Genomic DNA, 18423 nt, shown 5'->3' on the forward strand with positions numbered 1-18423 from the left:
TTGCTTAATTCACCTAGTAAAAAAAAAAAACAAATAACAACATAAGTGACCAAACATTTGATAAAACTGACTATTAGAAAACATTCAATAAATTGTATTGTAAATTTAATTCACGTTTGACATTGTAATATGCAAGAAATAAAAGGCTTTTTTATTTTTATTTTTTATTTTATTTTATTCGCACTCTGTAACTGCTGGTTCGGGTGTTTGGGTTAATTAATAAAACCGCCATTAACTATAGGTTCAAAATATGAACAGTTTGCTGTTTATTATTATTATTATTGTAGACAATAGAAAATTTCGTTAACAATAAGACAGTGTATGGAATATATTTTAAAATCGACCTTTAACATGAGTTGAGGTTGAAAATAAAAATATCCTTTACAAATTTTACTTTACCGATTGTTATTGAGAGCCGTATTTGCCTGCCCGGAAGAGTGGGACGGTCTATGAAAAACTTTATCAATTTTAATTGCATTTTCCACTAGCCTCTGGCGGGTGACTTTGATATTTTCGGCGCGATTAATTAAAAAATTATAAAGCTTCCCCTCACGGTATTGTTCACCCCACAGAGCTATATCGCGAAAAAGATAAATTATTGAAAAAGCGAATGCGGTATGATGCCTGCTTGCAGATACGACTGTTCAATTACAGGGCCGGTGTGCGAGACGCCAGTAATTGCACGCTTTTATTGAGCCCCTGTTTGATTTCAAAGCCTTTCATTGTGTTACTTACTTATTTACGTACGTACAATTCATTTATTACTTTTTTTGGTTTCAACGCGATAAATAAATGAAATTTTTGTCTCCGTTTCAACTTGTGCAAAAATGCTTTCGTATATTTTGTCCGGTTGTTCACCATCATTTCTCTTGAAATTTTGTGTGCAGGTTGTATAAAATATTACATGTAATATTCATAAACGCGCTACAAACCTTAATTTATATTTTGTCTTTATCTGTCAGTTTGACTTATGTAATTGTAAGAAAGGGATAAAACATAATACTTAAGTTTTATGAATAAGGGTGTTAATTATTAAAACTCATATTTATATACCTACCTAAAAACTTTACGTCGCAAGAACATTAGGTATCTGTACTAAGATAAAATATACTACAGGGTGATTCATGAGACGTGAGCAGGATCAACCCTACGGATACTGTTAACTATAAGCTACTCCCACATACTAGTATTAGTGTGATTAACGTATTATTTTTTAATTGTAAAAAAAAATAAGTTTTTAAATTTGCGCGATAGGCATGGTCACTCTACTTACAATTAGAATACTTCTGTCAAATACCGATTCTCATCGTTTATCTATGATACAAAGTCAAATGGATTGTCAGCACATAACACATCAGTCTGGTTACTTTATTTATTATTTATACCGAAAGTTTCAAAAATATGTGTCTAATGAAATAAAGTGTAACCAATACGTTCATTTGAGTCCATACGTGTGCTAACTTGGGGCACGAACACTAATAGTACAGTCATTATATCCAAAAAACCGACCCTACCCGTGAATAATTAGTTCTTGGATTTTTTTTTCGTAGGTCCCTCGGGGGGGTCACTGGGAGTGTAAATTCAAAAAGTAGGCTTAATCAGGCTCCTGCGTATATTCGAAAAATGGTGTTTTTCCAAAAAAACGGTTTTTCTTCAATAACTCGGCCATTTTTGATTTTACAGTAAAACCGTAAGGACAAAAATTGTAGGAAATTTGATTCTCTACAAGTTAGTCCAGTCATTATATCCAAAAAACCGACCCTTCCCGTGAATAATCAGTTCTTGGATTTTTTTTCGTACGTCTCTCGGGGAAATCACTGGGAGTGTAAATTCAAAAAGTAGACTGAATCAGGGTCCTGTGTATATTCGAAAAACGGTTTTTCTTGAATAACTCGGTCATTTTTGATTTTACAGTAAAACCGTGAGGACAAAAATTGTTCAGAATTTGATTCTGTACAACTTTGTTTACCTTCATTTATGCCGTAAAGCGTGGAACATAGGAGATAATGATAATATTTTGAATTTGTCGCGTTTTTCAGGTTTTATTTCTAAAATATCGATTTTGGGGGAAAGAAGGTGGGAATCAAAATTGTTCAGAATTTGATTCTCTACAAGTTTAGTCCTCTTCATTTATGTCGTAAAGTTGAAAATAAACGAGATGTTGAAAATATTTTGAATTTGTCGCTTTTTTCAAATTTTATTTCCAAACTATCGATCCTAGAAGAAAAATTGTGAGGACCAAACTTGTAGAGAATCAAATTTTCTAAAATTTTTGTCCTCACGGTTTTACTGTAAAATCAAAAATGACCGAGTTATTGAAGAAAAACCGTTTTTGGAATATACACAGGACCCTGATTCAGTCTACTTTTTGAATTTACACTCCCAGTGATTCCCCCCGAGGGACGTACGAAAAAAAAATCCAAGAACTGATTATTCACGGAAAGGGTCGGTTTTTTGGATATAATGAGTGGACTAACTTGTAGAGAGTCAAATTTCCTACAGTTTTTGTCCTTACGGTTTTACTGTAAAATCAAAAATGGCCGAGTTATTGAAGAAAAACCGTTTTTTTGGAAAAAAACCATTTTTTGAATATACGCAGGAGCCTGATTAAGCCTACTTTTTGAATTTACACTCTCAGTGACCCCCCCGAGGGACCTACGAAAAAAAAATCCAAGAACTAATTATTCACGGGTCAAAATCTATAATGACTGTACTATAATATGACACACTAACATTGCCTCTTTCGTGGTTTTCATACGCTATATTATCTTTTTCTTTTCACTGATAGCAACCTGAACTTCAACCTCAAAATACTCTCGATTTGTTAACGCGAAGGCTCTGCGAAGCGATAATAAAACGTAACGACTGGAAGGGTCTGATGATTTTCCGAAACAATGCCTCCCGGAGGTACCCGGGTAATTATGATTGAGCACAAAATGGATAAAAATAAGTCGGGCCATTGTTTGAGACATAATTAGGGTTTGTGGTCCCAGCGGGCGCCGCGTAAAACGCAAGTCACACTTTCAGCGGGATTCTTTGTCTTAAACAAATATTAATATCAGCGGAATTCGAAATAACAGTGAAAAATAACACAACAGACACGCAGAAAAAAATATGCCCTTGCTTTACGATTTTTTTGGGTGTGTGGCCACCGTCCCTCGATCCGCCGACGGGGCGGCAGTTGACTTTCACGAGGTTTCATTGTACATCTACTTTCACCAATTAACGAGTTTAGCCCGAGAAGAATTTGGTCATGAAAATCCGTTGCTGCATACGTAAACTGGTCGTATTATCTTTGTCAAACAGTATCAAGTAAACCAAGTAAGTACATTACAGTCAGAGAATGCCTCATGCACATTCCTAGTTTATATCTAATTGAATGAACGTCTCAGGTTTAATATGCATTGATGATAAATATTAATATCCCTGCAGGAGAACGTAGACAGACTGGTTGCTGTAATTCACATAGACAGACGATCCCTCTGCCTTCCATGTATCTCAATTCTGCGGGACTGACTGATTTTAGACACTAAATTGATACCGTAACGTACACTAATTGATGATGAAATTTGTACCAAATTCAGACGCATATTATTTAGAATTTCGAATACAATAAGTTTTGGGTCAAATTAATTAATAACATCGTAATAAAGCAACGATCTAATAAAGAATCGTAATAAAGAAACAAGAGTATACGACTAAGAAGAAGAATAGTTAAAAGAGATACTTCAACATCAATCATTATTTACATTTAAAGTGTTCTTATCTAGCACAAATTGCTTTCAAATACCTATTGACAAAATAATTGGTAGATTATAATTTCGTAATTAATCGACGGCGAAGCCTAAGTCGTAAACGGATCGATCCAAAGCTCGGCAGATTCTCGGCAAACTCGTGCTAATTCAACTAAACTTAAATCCGGCTTCGATCCTCATTGCTGCTGGATAAAGCCATAATTAAGGGCCTTCTCGATCGATTAAGTTAAGCCGAGTTTAAATAGACGTTAACTCTAAGAGAAAGGTTTACTCCGCCGTGAAATGGCATTAGGTTTTCGCGCGTTTTATGCCCGAGACAAGACGAGTCGCTAAGAAAGGGGCTTTAACGGGAGATTGACTTAATTACCATCGTAAATTAGCGGAAGTATTTTTGATTGATATGGCACAAAGGGATTTGTTCGGCGTTTAGCTGCGATGTAGGTTTGCTTGTTAAATAATGATTGTCATTTTTAAGTGGCCATTCGTTGACACGGGTTCATAATTTTTAAGTATATTATTAGTTTATTAATATTTATTTCAAAGATGCAGGATATATTATACTTATAAGACTATAAATTCAACGGAAATAATAAAATTAAATTACATACATTATTAAAGCGCTGAGAAACATAAAAAAAACTACGTAACCATAGAATGCATACATCAAAAATACTACAATATATATTCTAAATAGTTAGGTATAGTACAGAACGTATGTTCTGTTATTATGTATAAAAACTAAATATATTAATGTTGGACTGGGAAATCGACCAGTTAGTAACATACCTAATAGTCAGTCGGCTACCTACAGAGTAGTTGCGTTTACATTTGCAGATTTCAGATAAGTCATCGTACTCGGTAGTTGGTCGTACGCTATAAAATACCTAGTAAATGCTATTTATCACTTGCGAACACGCACTGTCCGGGTCACAAGTTGTTACATGTCAAGGAGCAGTTAAAAATAACTGCAATAATTAAATCGGGCGTTCTTTCCGTTGTTGGTATACATTGTACAAGGCACTTCCTAGGGCGACTCCGTCTTCATTCCCTTTATGCTACCTCTAAAAGGTGACATAAGGTTAAGCGAACATATCGATAAGTCACTATATTTTGTGATAAAAAAATTGTCAAATTATAATTTTATGTCTATTAATAGTCGAAGACTGACAAAAATATATAGAAGATAATTTTATATTGCATAGAAGATAATTTTGGATCATTTTAAAGAAATAAATATTATTCATATTCTTATTCTTAAAACTGACTTGTTAAAAACTTGTCTTTCATTTAGACAGACGCTAGACACCATATACCTATTATACACCTTTCTCTTAAAGGTTGTGTCCTTAACTAAGTTGTATTCACAAAAAATCATCGTATAACAATATGACACGTCAGAATAATTACTCAATTTGTTGGATTGTACGGCGAAGAATATACTCACACTTAGGTAATTATACTAATTATCAACAGCGATAACTATTAATGTATGACTATTGTTTAAAACAAGATCAAAACGTTATTTGTGTTTTGTGACCGAACGAGTAACGTGACGTAACAACTGACTCGAGATCTGGACCTTTCACTCAATGGCATGGATAAATAAGTGCTACGTTACACTTACATAATGTCAATGATGCGACGAAAGTGTAATGTGAGAATGTGACTAGTAATTTTGTTTCTTATTACGCACCTTCGATAGCTCAGTTGGTAGAGCGGTGGACTGTAGATGAAATAACTGTTATCCATAGGTCGCTGGTTCAAATCCGGCTCGAAGGATTTTTTTATAAGTACATAAATTAATACAAAATAAACATGTATGTAATTTTTTTTTAACCCGGTATATCGTTAGTATTATAATATTTATTTCTAGCTGTCTTTTTAAGGATGATTTCATAAATTGCTTGACTGAATTAGATTAACATTTATTCTACACAATGAAACAGACAACAGTATTTATATTTATATTAAAAAAAACATTTGAAGACTAGATTCTTTCCTATTTCCATTTGCGTAAACAGTAAAAAAACATTGCAGAATCTAAAAGCTAGAAAAATATGCATGAAGTTGTGCCCATTCGAATGAAATAATGGTTTACGGATTTTCAGCGCGTGCAAAATGCATAGCATAAATGATCAACAAAATCCGTTATATCATATGTATATAAGCTGAAGGGTAAGGATCGCGAGGTAGGAGGTTTTTTAATAAAAGCCACTTCATGTATTTTGTAAATATCGGATTTAGAATAAATAAATAGAAGAATTTAAACAAAAATACCGAGAGAATTCCAAAAACGTTTTAAGTAGAAAGTTTTAATCCATTAAAAATATTTCACGACAGATTTATCGACGTTGCCAAACTATATCCCACCCCTAAACCCAACCTCGCGTGACGCCCCATACCTTATGACATTATGAATTGACGTAATTCTATTCACCAAATGTCAGTTTGACCTTATGCTAAGTGCAGCTCGTGAATTATTTCACGCTCGGATGTTTGATCTCCCCGGTTGCCCTTTCCTATGATAGCCTGTCAATTTGTTCGTAAATGTTTGGTGCATACTAAATGGCTTGAAGGCTGTGCTAGCCTACCTGTAACGATGTCCCTTTTGAATATTTATTGTTGGTCTGGTATATGATTTGTTTGCCAATTATTGACTATGATGTTTATAATATATATGAAATGATGTTCTAAATGTGGGAAAATGTATGGAGTGGTGTATTTTAACCGCGCCCATGCCGAGCGTTTTTCTGATCTCAATTTAGTTTAACCAATGTTAGTTAAGTTTACGTGCTGACGCGATCGCTTGGACAGGTCTCCACGGAAGACCAGCGTCGAGATACCTGAAAGGTAACTTGTCATCAAGCTGAGCGGAGACCTATTCAGTGACGTATATGTTTTATACTTATAAAAGTATTGTATTAGTTTCAAGCAATACTGTAAGCGTCCTGAATAAATTTATTTTCTTTCTTTCTTTCTTTCTCGATAGGCATTTTTTAAATTATTTTAAGTCTGGAAAAATAAACTGAGCATGTTAGACATTCATTAAATATATAATTAGTAACGAGGAATCTGAAAATAGACATGAAAATGTTTGGTAAGTGTTTAGAAAAATGCAAAATAAAGGCTATCTTAACATTCCATTTGGCGATGTATGTAATTTATTAATTCGTATATCAAGTCCCATAAAATTGTTAAAAATATATTTTAGGAAACAAAAAGAAGAGAATTTAATTTTTTGTAGGTATACTTTTCGTGAAATGCAGATGACATCTCCATTTTACCTTGGGTAATCTGGTCCTATATCGCCTTAAACAAACTCTACTAAACTGTAAAACAGTATGTACAGTCGACGTCAAAAATATGTTTACACTTTTGCACCTTATTGCTTTGTAATAAGGCGAAATATGTAAACATATCTTTGACGTCGACCGTACTACAGTAACTAGGAGGGTAATTGGAATTTTATAATTTCAGCAGTCAACAGTGACATTTCTGGTTGAAGAGATGTCATCATAAAGTGACATGTTTCATCATAACAAGATTAGAAAGTTCAAAATTAGCAATAGATTAGGAGGATCATTTGGATTGAAGGGATCTTTCGCTCGGCGGCGGTGTCCACAAAATCCAGTTGATTGCTACGTCATACTTAGATAATGAATATATTATAATGTGACCAAGTATTATGTTTAATTGTTATTTTCACGATTATCTATTCAAGACCTTATTCCTTTGACATTTGGTTCTTTTTAGCGTTACATGACTGTAACTGTTGCTTTTTATATTAGGGTTCCGTACCCAAAGGGTAAAACGGGACCCTATTACTAAGACTTCGCTGTCCGTCCGTCCGTCCGTCCGTCCGTCTGTCTGTCACCGGGCTGTATCTCACGAACCGTGATAGCTAGACAGTTGAAATTTTCACAGATGATGTAATTTCTGTTGCCGCTATAACAACAAATACTAAAAACAGAATAAAATAAAGATTTGAATGGGGCTCCCATACAACAAACGTGATTTTTGACCAAAGTTAAGCAACGTCGGGAGTGGTCAGTACTTGGATGGGTGACCGTTTCTTTTTTTGCTTTTTTTTTTGTTTTTTTTTTTTGCATTATGGTACGGAACCCTTCGTGCGCGAGTCCGACTCGCACTTGCCCGGTTTTTTGTTTAGCTTAATTGATAGTGGTGTAAGATTTCGGCGTATTACATGCACCTTCGATAGCTCAGTTGGTAGAGCGGTGGACTGTAGATGTAAAAACTGTTATCCATAGGTCGCTGGTTCAAATCCGGCTCGAAGGAATTTTTTAAAGTTTTTTACGACCTGCTGTTAAGTTTAGCTCGTAACATATAGTAACAGCACCAGTCATGGGACATTTAAGAGGAAATTTGGAGTATTTATGATATTTCCCTTATACATGTAAATGGTCTACCGCTTAGCGTGTTAAAAGATGAAAGTCCTATCCGTCTTTCATGTTTTAGGCGTGTTGTATCAAAGATACTGCAATGAGTTTCCACATACTTAACAAATTAAAACTATGTCTTTTTTCTCCAGTTATGGACACCAAAGCTCCAGTAATGGGCCCCCGGTAATGGACGTGGATCCAGTAATGGGCCCCCTATAATGGACATTGCTCTATCAGTATAAAATATTGAAATGGGGAATAAGTTATGGCAAAAAAATCAATTTTTGGTATAAGCTTTTATCGCTGAATGTATTTTTCTTTCCAGAGCCAATTATTATTGTATTAGATCCATCGAGACAATTCTAATATATCCAAACACAATTAGTTAGGGTTTATTGCGATAAAGTTCACATGGCCACCTCCTGTCTCCATCATCAGATCAGGTCCATGTTATCATAATATTGCATTATCATCCGATTTACATACTTAATTACGTACTTACACAAAATTTCGACTGAATCGGAAATCGAAAAGTGGCTCAAATTCAGCTACCAAGATTTGACCCACACTAACTAACAGGGCAAGTATAAAAGTTTGGAAAACGATATTAATTTATCTGAAGTCCGAGAATACCTCCTGATTGACATATTTTGTAACTACATTTTACTTCTGTATTGTTTAAACATGAAATTATAGCATGGCAAGCATCATTATGTAAATTGTCCCATCATAGGAGGTATGCAGTTTTACAGCTCCTATAATGGGATTGCGCCAAATACCACTATTTTTTTTACATCGGTGGAGTCACAACATAGTGTGTTGTATACCTTATCTCATGGTAAATGCAATTAACAAAACACATTCTAGTTTTCATCAAGTATGTAATAATTAAAATTTAATAAATTAACTCACCTCTCTTAACGAAGTTGTTAAGAATTCGTAGTGGTATTTTTTTTCAGTGACACGACCACTTTTGGGTTGACGCAGATTTCTTAAAAAATAACCGAATTTAATAAAAATTGAAACATAAACAGCTCTGGGACTCTTATTTATGATAAAAATATGTCCAGTGTTTATAAACTACTTTTAGATACTTATTTTAGAGGAATTGTGGTTTTTTGTCCCATTACTGGTTCCACGTCCATTATAGGGTCCACTACTATATATGTTTTAATCTTAAGCTCCCCCTTTCGAAGGTAGTGTGCAGGGCGATACTACACTCTGGTTCCTCATAACTCTACGCGAGAGAAGACGGAAAGACCCCAAGATTCACCCCTTCAGGTTGCCTTAGTGATTTTTATAGAGGTGGTTATCCTCGTGGCCACCACGCTGGCACGCAGTGCTAACCCCCCCGTCATCATAGGCCCTCTACCCAGACAGTTACGGGAACCGCAGTTTTATAAAGGTCAGCGGCATTCCTGTGCCGAAGGTGCTAGATCCGAAGGTACCATCTGCGACCGCAGCCGCCCGGCCCAAGGCCGCCCTCCAGCACACACTTGGGTAAACTCTCCCTCATTGAGAGGACCTGTGCTACCCCCCACGACAGGACATTGGCAGCACCGGTAAGCAATTACTTGGAAACCAAGAGATTACTTACCGTTGCTTCCGGGGCGCACCGTCCAAGAGCCCTTCCCTTTCCCCCGGATCAGCTGATCAAGAGGAATGTGAAGGGACTCGGCACTCTAGGAGGTTTCCTGCCCGTAGCACCCCACCCTAGAAAATTCCTGACTTCTACCTTGTGCCGGGCTTGGTCGGATGAAGAAATACAGCATTCACGAAGTAGAAATTTCTATGCAGTGGTACGTTATTTCTAGAGAATGCAAATCGGTTATTTTTTGTATGGAAATAACCGCGGTTTCGGTTAAAAACCGATTATTTCCATACAAAAAATAACCGAAAATAACCGATTTGCATTCCCTAGTTATTTCTTACAGCTAAATACTAAGTCCAAAATATAAAAAAAATATGCAAATCTACAAATGAAATGCATGGAAGCTACTTTAATATTTTGCAATTTTCTCGCTTTTCATTCAACACCGATCACGTGATCAGCCAATTTAACTCACTCCGCAGACTGTTTAAATTTTTCAAGCGGTCGTTAAGGGTGTCGTTTGTATAAGAGGGGACGATACGGGACGGGTCGGAAACGGCGCCACTATCGCGACCACGACACTTTCTATTCAAATTAGGTACGACCGCGCACCAAACATAAGAGCATCATCAGACTTTTAATACTAGCTTGTTTTACATTGCTGCATTTGCTCTGAAACGATGAAAGCATCACTATATGAATCAAGCAATGGATGTTGATATATGAATTGGTGTTATGTTAAAGGGATGGTGGGTAGAAGGTTGTGTCTAAAGCACTAGACGACACGTCAGGTCGGTACTTCCGGACTGGCCGTTTGAATGCGTGCAATGAAAAGTTGTGTCGCAGTTATCCATTCTAGATAGATAGATAGGTACCATTTTATCATGGGAATTATAAAGTAGATGTAAATTAAGTTTCTTTGGTTTACGATTTGTAAGGTAAGGCTGGAGCGTAAACCTATTTAGCACCTTTTTTTAATGAATTAAGAATATTAAGATCACATTGTTGGAACAATTTTGTATCGATATATTAATACTCGTATTGTTTTAACAATTTTGTATCGATATATTAATACCGTAACCGCCAAAAGGTTTTTGTCAAATCTGTTTAATATTTAGTACCGTAAAATGTGCCGTGACTTTGCTCCGAATTTAGAAAATTAATTTAAATTTAATAATTATTATACCTATAGTAGGTAGCTATACATATAATGTGTGCCGATTTAAATTAGACCTACTACTGTCATGTTGTAACACTCATATATGTATATGTCGCAGTAAGATAGATATAGCCGTTATATAGTTATAACCCTAGGGATATAATTATATGACGTAACATAGTTATACGAAAGCGATTCATTACTATCTTACTAGGTATATAACTATAATACGGCTTTAGTTTAGTGATATAGTTATATTACTGGATTAAGTTTAGTGAAATAATTGTAAGTAGGAGTGCAGCGGTGCGGCGGAGGTATAGTTATATCCCTAGGGATATAGTTATATGCCGTATTGTACGTAACTACGTATTATAATCATATACCTAGTAAGATAGTAATTGTAGGTATTAGGAGTGCGGCAGTGCGGCGGAGGTTTAGTTATATCCCTAGGGATATAGTTATATGCCGTATTATAATTATATTCCTAGTAAGATAACTATTATATATATTTTCATGCTGCTATTTTTAAGGGTTTATGAGGCATAGCGATCGATTCACGAAAGCTGGCGCGAGATTTGACAGAATTTCAATGAAAATAGCTGTCACTCAGTAGAAATCTCGCGTCAGCTTTCGTGAATCGACCTGTACTTTTACGTAATATTGCTAAAAAGTATTATACGGCATATAACTATATCCCTAGGGATATAACTATACCTCCGTCGCACCGCTGCACTCCTACCTACAATCATTTCACTAAACTTAATCCAGTAATATAACTATATCACTAAACTTAATCCAGTAATATAACTATATCACTAAACTAAAGCCGTATTATAGTTATATACCTAGTAAGATAGTAATGAATCGCTTTCATATAACTATGTTACGTCATATAATTATATCCCTAGGGTTATAACTATATAACGGCTTTATCTATCTTACTGCGACATATATAAACTGTTGGCGCACAATTTAAGGTAGAATATGTGTTCTCTTGATCATTTTATTCTAAGGGCGTATTCGACTTACATTAATCCGTTTTAAAATAATCAAGGTACAGTCAGCAGCAGAACTTCTGCTAAGCGGGCCAGGTGTTCAAAATGATCTTGACACGACTTTATTGTTAAGAGAATAAGAGCGTGTCAAGGTCATTTTGAACACCTCGACCGCTTAGCAACTTCTGCTGCTGACTGTTAAGTTAGGTTAGCACTGTTTACTTAGAACAGCTGAATACAAAATCATTGATTTCTCTGAAACCATCAATTTTCGCTGAACCAGGCGTGGCTCACTCCGCGATTCCATCGCTTTGCTACAGGTAGCTAAAAGTCCATCGGTTCGACCCCAATTTTGGGGTTTGCCATAAGCCGCGCGTGGCGTTGTCGCCACCTAGCGGCCATATCTGTCCTGATCGTGACAGACGGGTTTTGTTAGAGGGTGAGTCTTCTGTACCTAGTACTATTATTTATTCTGTGGCTTAACATGCATGGGGTTAAATCGGTAACTCTTATAGTCTCCCGTCACTGGCCTTCTTTAGATCCATAGTGAATTCGATTTCCTGTATTTTACGCTACTATGGGGCCTAGCCAAGATCTTTTGAACCGTAGCGAACGCAACCCTAATGTCTGTCTATCATTCTTCCATATTAGTGCCATAGAGAGAGAAAGATATTTCGTTCGCTACGGCGCAAACGATTGTCGTCTTGGATAGGCCCCGTGAATTGAGAATCCGCAACTTTTGACTACCGCATAATTAATGGGACCGTAAATCGACTTCTACTTCAGCTGTCAAATTCCATAAACGAATAATAGACTTTATACCTCTACTATTAATAACTCTTTGGTTAACTAACGCTGCACCGAAACACTTATTTAAATACGCAATCACTATTTTATTTACATTAAATTACCCATTTAATGACCTTTTCTGATTATGCATTTAGCTTAATTACTGATAAAATTAAAAGGTTATTATAACACATCAGTAGGCCTAGCACGCGACAATATCTCGCGGCGCGGCGAGATAAACTACCCGTATTTTTCTAACTAGTATCTCGCTGTGCGAGATACTGTCGCACCAATCACGTGCTAGTCCGGCAGTTGAATAACAATTGTACAGATGTGTAAACTTAATTACTTGGAAATTAGGTTAATTCTTTATGCATTACATCACTTACTTGATAGCGGTGTAAGATTTCGGCGTATTACATGCACCTTCGATAGCTCAGTTGGTAGAGCGGTGGACTGTAGATGTAGAAACTGTTATCCATAGGTCGCTGGTTCAAATCCGGCTCGAAGGAGTTATTTTTGTAGATCTATTAATTAATATAATTATAGGTACCTAGGTTAGGTGGGTCTTTAACACGGTTATACCGGGTGTGGCCTGTAATATGAGCAAAAAAATTAACTGTAGGCTGTACTCCTCAAACTGACCAACATTTGTTCAGCAACTTTTGAAAATGATTCATGGTTTGATTTTTATTACACTTTAAAGTTTACTCTAAGACGCAATGTATTGCAAATTTTGCTAAGTTAAAAGCATGACAAGTAACGTCAAACACACTGATGTCAGCGTACCTTGAAGGCGATATTTATTTTATATGAAAAAGAGGAAGTCTAAAGGATTCATAATTTTTAAAAGTTGTTGAACTAATGTTGGTCAGTTTGAGGAGTACAGCCTTTAGTTTAATTTATTGCTACTGTTACAGAAAACACCCTGTATACTCTTGTCCTACACATGATAACCGATAAGAATCCAGACCGAATTTTTACCTATAGTTAAATTTTAGCATTTTATCCTAACTAGAACATTGTTTTTCTGCTCTAACAGCATGACCGAGGTTTGGACCCACGATTTTTGACCATACACATCATTAACCGTTCAGCATGAGGATATGAAGAACAACAATAACATATTATCTTTAAACTGGACGTATAAGTTTTTAAATAATTAAATTCCATAAGTAATATCGTATTACCTAAACATATTAAATATTTCGGTTTTACTTGCGACAACATGTTTCGGAGAGCGTAAAGTCTTCAAGCACTGACACTGTCACACTGTGACACCATACGTAAAATATAAACTTAATTTAAATTAAACTCATAATACAGATCTAATAACTAAAACTAGAATTGACCTGTTAGATGCATGTAAGTATATTTTTGGAACGTTGGCTTGTAAATATGTTTGCGAACTTGACTCTACAAGCAGCAGTGACGTATTTGCGAAGCCTTTCATTTCTTCAGTTATATAATAAGTAGAGCGATTGTATAGTCTCATTTCGTCCGTATGTTTGTACCTTCGATAGCTCAGTTGGTAGAGCGGTGGACTGTAGATGTGAGAATCGTTATCCATAGGTCGCTGGTTCAAATCCGGCTCGAAGGAGTTTATTTTAGACTCTTTTACCGATAACTAGGTCAAATCAAAACACTGGGTTCCATTTTTGTATTGCGTTTGTTTTGTCTGACGTCCGACTTACAATCCGAAGTTGGAGTAAGACTATCACCGGGAGAAGACTATCAGGCCTATTCGGATTTCGAGATAATCACAAGATCTTGAGACGATATAGAGATCAACTAGATCTACATTAGATATCGACTAGATGTTGTGACGTTTAGCGTCACATGTAGATAGAGATAGATAGGTTAGAAATGAAAGTTTAATTTAGAAAAGGTATTTAATATTAATTAAAATTATAGGAAGTTAGTTAGGGTCGTGAGTCCGTAAAACTGAGCTGACACAGAAAGAAATATAGAAACAAGTCCTTAAAAGGCGGCACTTTCCTGAGGCTCTACATCGTAGGCGGGCCGTTGTAGATGGCTCCGCGGTACAGCGCAGGAGTCCCAGTTGGTCCAGAGTAGACTAGGATGGCTTCCCGCTGTGGTTCAGGATCCTCAGCTCGGAACGGAAACCTTCCGGGATACAGAGCTTGCGCATGGCGCAACCCGGGGTAGTGCAGGATAGAGGGTTTTCAGGCAGGGTGTAGGCAATTTCAATCCCAGACTTGATCCCTAGTATTATTGGTCATATTAGAATATGCACACAACAGTGACTGCTACATCCGGCCCACAAGGAAAGAAATATCAGGAAAGTTAACCTTTCAGCATTATTTTAGTGTTCACGGATGAAGCAGTCAGAAAATAACAGATTAGTTAACAGTATAAAAGAATACAACGTAAAATTATTCCTAGTAGTAACTTAAATGAAATATTCACAACACTTACCCGATCCGGGGAAATGTACACAGCATAATACCAATAAGGCACGATCTAGATAGATTAAGTTAGGTAAATTATATTATTTTAGAGATATTTAGTATCTTTTTTGCAAGAAATTGTCGTAAATGTTCATCAGTTTTCTTCAAGTGACAGATTCCAGAAAACTATTTAAAAATGTTTTTATTTTTTTTTACAACTGGCCAGCACAAACCGCTTAGCGCAAACGAGGTTTTTAGCAAACCGTTACATACCCCCCTTTTTAGGTTAGGATTTTTGCTAAGAAAATCCGCTGCTAAGTCTCTATTTTACTTAATAGAAATATAAGTTATCAATCAGGCTTCACTAACAAAATACCTCTTCATACACACAACGTGCACACAACACACAGACAAACAAGCAATAAACACCATAGAAAAGTGTTTTTGCGTCCATACAGACTGAGTATTTTACTTAAGCTAGTATAAAACACTCTCATATAAACTATTAATAGATGTTAAATTCGTCTAACTCAAAACCTCAGTATCCAAGTTATTCACGCATACTATTCTTTATCATAAAACTTTGTAGAAGTCTTATATTCTAATATTAGGCAAACAGCTCATTAACCGGTAGGGATTAATGGCAAATTAATTTTTCAAACTTTGTAGAAGTTCGTTAACCGGTAGGGGTTAATAAAAAAATAATTTGTACCTAATACAGTGAAAATTTAAAGAACATGATAGCGGTTTAGTTAGTATGAGTTCCATGAGGGTAGTTTTAGAGAATACGTAGAGATAGATAGCAATAACGGAAGGAATTAATTTTAACACTTATTATAGTTCGTTATTTTAAAATCATTGACATCATTTAGATCAGTCGCAGACTTTAAGTGAGATTCTAAAATATCCTCAGGAGGTATATTCAATTTTACAATCTGGCTCCGAAGATCTTGTACTAAGCCAGCTGAACCACCCCTTAGAATAACCTCGTATTCTAATTCGGCTTTTTGCAGAGATAGAAACATAATAGGATACGCCATGATCAATTCAGACGAATTAGGTGAGTGTTGTGATCATATACACAGGTTTACACAGGTAGAAAAAACAGTTTTAGTTTCGTAGTACGTGGCTTGCAAATTTATTAGGATAGTGAAGCTACTTTATAGTAAGAAAAAACAAAAATAAACCGATAAAGATAACCACGTACCAAGGAACTGCTCAAAACAAACTTAAACTAGGTAGATATGAATGTACAGAAACTAGAATGACTAATGATAGTAATGAACCTACATGAACATCAGTGAAAACTAAAAATAAAATGCTAAGGACCTGTTTCGGTAGTGCTCAGCTCAGTTAAACCTAGTATGGGCGCCAATGTGACGTTTATAGTTCCAGTTTATCATTGTAAACTTTAGACTATTGCACGTTGGGCGCTAATGTGACGTTTAGCGTCACATGTAGATAGAGATAGATAGGTTAGAAATGAAAGTTTAATTTAGAAAAGGTATTTAATATTAATTAAAATTATAGGAAGTTAGTTAGGGTCGTGAGTCCGTAAAACTGAGCTGACACAGAAAGAAATATAGAAACAAGTCCTTAAAAGGCGGCACTTTCCTGAGGCTCTACATCGTAGGCGGGCCGTTGTAGATGGCTCCGCGGTACAGCGCAGGAGTCCCAGTTGGTCCAGAGTAGACTAGGATGGCTTCCCGCTGTGGTTCAGGATCCTCAGCTCGGAACGGAAACCTTCCGGGATACAGAGCTTGCGCATGGCGCAACCCGGGGTAGTGCAGGATAGAGGGTTTTCAGGCAGGGTGTAGGCAATTTCAATCCCAGACTTGATCCCTAGTATTATTGGTCATATTAGAATATGCACACAACAGTGACTGCTACATCCGGCCCACAAGGAAAGAAATATCAGGAAAGTTAACCTTTCAGCATTATTTTAGTGTTCACGGATGAAGCAGTCAGAAAATAACAGATTAGTTAACAGTATAAAAGAATACAACGTAAAATTATTCCTAGTAGTAACTTAAATGAAATATTCACAACACTTACCCGATCCGGGGAAATGTACACAGCATAATACCAATAAGGCACGATCTAGATAGATTAAGTTAGGTAAATTATATTATTTTAGAGATATTTAGTATCTTTTTTGCAAGAAATTGTCGTAAATGTTCATCAGTTTTCTTCAAGTGACAGATTCCAGAAAACTATTTAAAAATGTTTTTATTTTTTTTTACAACTGGCCAGCACAAACCGCTTAGCGCAAACGAGGTTTTTAGCAAACCGTTACAATGTGACTTGGATATCTACGTCATAACTTGTCGAAATCGTTCAAGAGGACCTCCAGAATCGCGGAAACGTCAAATTTGACATATCTATCTTACAAATATCTTTAAATTGTCCGTATCGTTACTTGTTGAAGTCTAGGAGAAATCTAATTCATTTTCCGAATCGAGCCGTATCACTTGTATGGAATCCTTGTTTTTGTGATATTTGTAAATATTTGTAAGTTTAAGTATAAATTCAATACTCACGGGCGCAACTGCATGGCATGTATGTAAATAGTTTTTAAGTCTCATTAAGTGAAATGTTAATTTCTTCTGAGAATAATAAATATCTTTAACCCGAATCCTCATACTGTTTGTCTTGCCCTGAGCAAAATAAACTATGTTAGTCTCACCCCACCTTACCTTTTATAGTTTTTAGGGTTCCGTACCCAAAGGGTAAAACGGGACCCTATTACTAAGACTCTGCTGTCCGTCCGTCTGTCCGTCTGTCTGTCTGTCACCAGGCTGTATCTCACGAACCGTGATAGAGTTGACTAGACAGTTGGAATTTTCACAGATGTTGTATTTCTGTTGCCGCTATAACAACAAATACTAATAACAGAATAAAATTAAGATTTAAGTGGGGCTCCCATAAAACAAACGTGATTTTTGACCGAAGTTATGCAACGTCGGGCGGGGTCGTTTTTCGGCGACCGTTTTTTTTTGTTTTTTTTTTTTTAATTATGGTACGGAACCCTTCGTGCGCGAGTCCGACTCGCACTTGCCCGGTTTTTATTTTTGGACTTGTATTCTGTTGCTATTTTTCTTTAACTACTTAATTATTGTGTTTTTGTTTTATTTTTTATAATATCTATTTACAGAGATAGATAAATTACTGTTTATTTTTTATGCTTTAACTTTGACGTGTATATTATCAAGTCATGATGCGCTTTTTGATTGAATTTTTATATCCTAAACATTTTGCTTCCTATAAGGTATCTAAATTATGTTGGCCTCAGCAGTAAAATTTACATTTTACAACGCCAAGTT

General features: G+C 36.0%; 4 non-coding genes across 4 annotated transcripts; all 4 read left to right on the forward strand.

Moving 5' to 3' along the window:
- The first annotated feature begins 5447 nt into the window (after positions 1-5447).
- On the forward strand, positions 5448-5534 carry Trnay-gua (transfer RNA tyrosine (anticodon GUA)). The gene is given in 2 exon segments: positions 5448-5484; positions 5499-5534. It is a non-coding gene; the product is annotated as a tRNA-Tyr (tRNA).
- Positions 5535-7964: 2430 nt separating this feature from the next.
- Trnay-gua (transfer RNA tyrosine (anticodon GUA)) lies at positions 7965-8051 on the forward strand. Its single transcript is given in 2 exon segments — positions 7965-8001; positions 8016-8051. It is a non-coding gene; the product is annotated as a tRNA-Tyr (tRNA).
- A 5063-nt stretch (positions 8052-13114) lies between these two features.
- Trnay-gua (transfer RNA tyrosine (anticodon GUA)) lies at positions 13115-13201 on the forward strand. The gene is given in 2 exon segments: positions 13115-13151; positions 13166-13201. It is a non-coding gene; the product is annotated as a tRNA-Tyr (tRNA).
- Positions 13202-14202: 1001 nt separating this feature from the next.
- Positions 14203-14289, forward strand: Trnay-gua (transfer RNA tyrosine (anticodon GUA)). The gene is given in 2 exon segments: positions 14203-14239; positions 14254-14289. It is a non-coding gene; the product is annotated as a tRNA-Tyr (tRNA).
- Positions 14290-18423: the final 4134 nt, after the last annotated feature.

The sequence above is a fragment of the Cydia fagiglandana genome, chromosome 8, assembly GCF_963556715.1.
Source record: "Cydia fagiglandana chromosome 8, ilCydFagi1.1, whole genome shotgun sequence".
Taxonomy (NCBI): domain Eukaryota; kingdom Metazoa; phylum Arthropoda; class Insecta; order Lepidoptera; family Tortricidae; genus Cydia; species Cydia fagiglandana.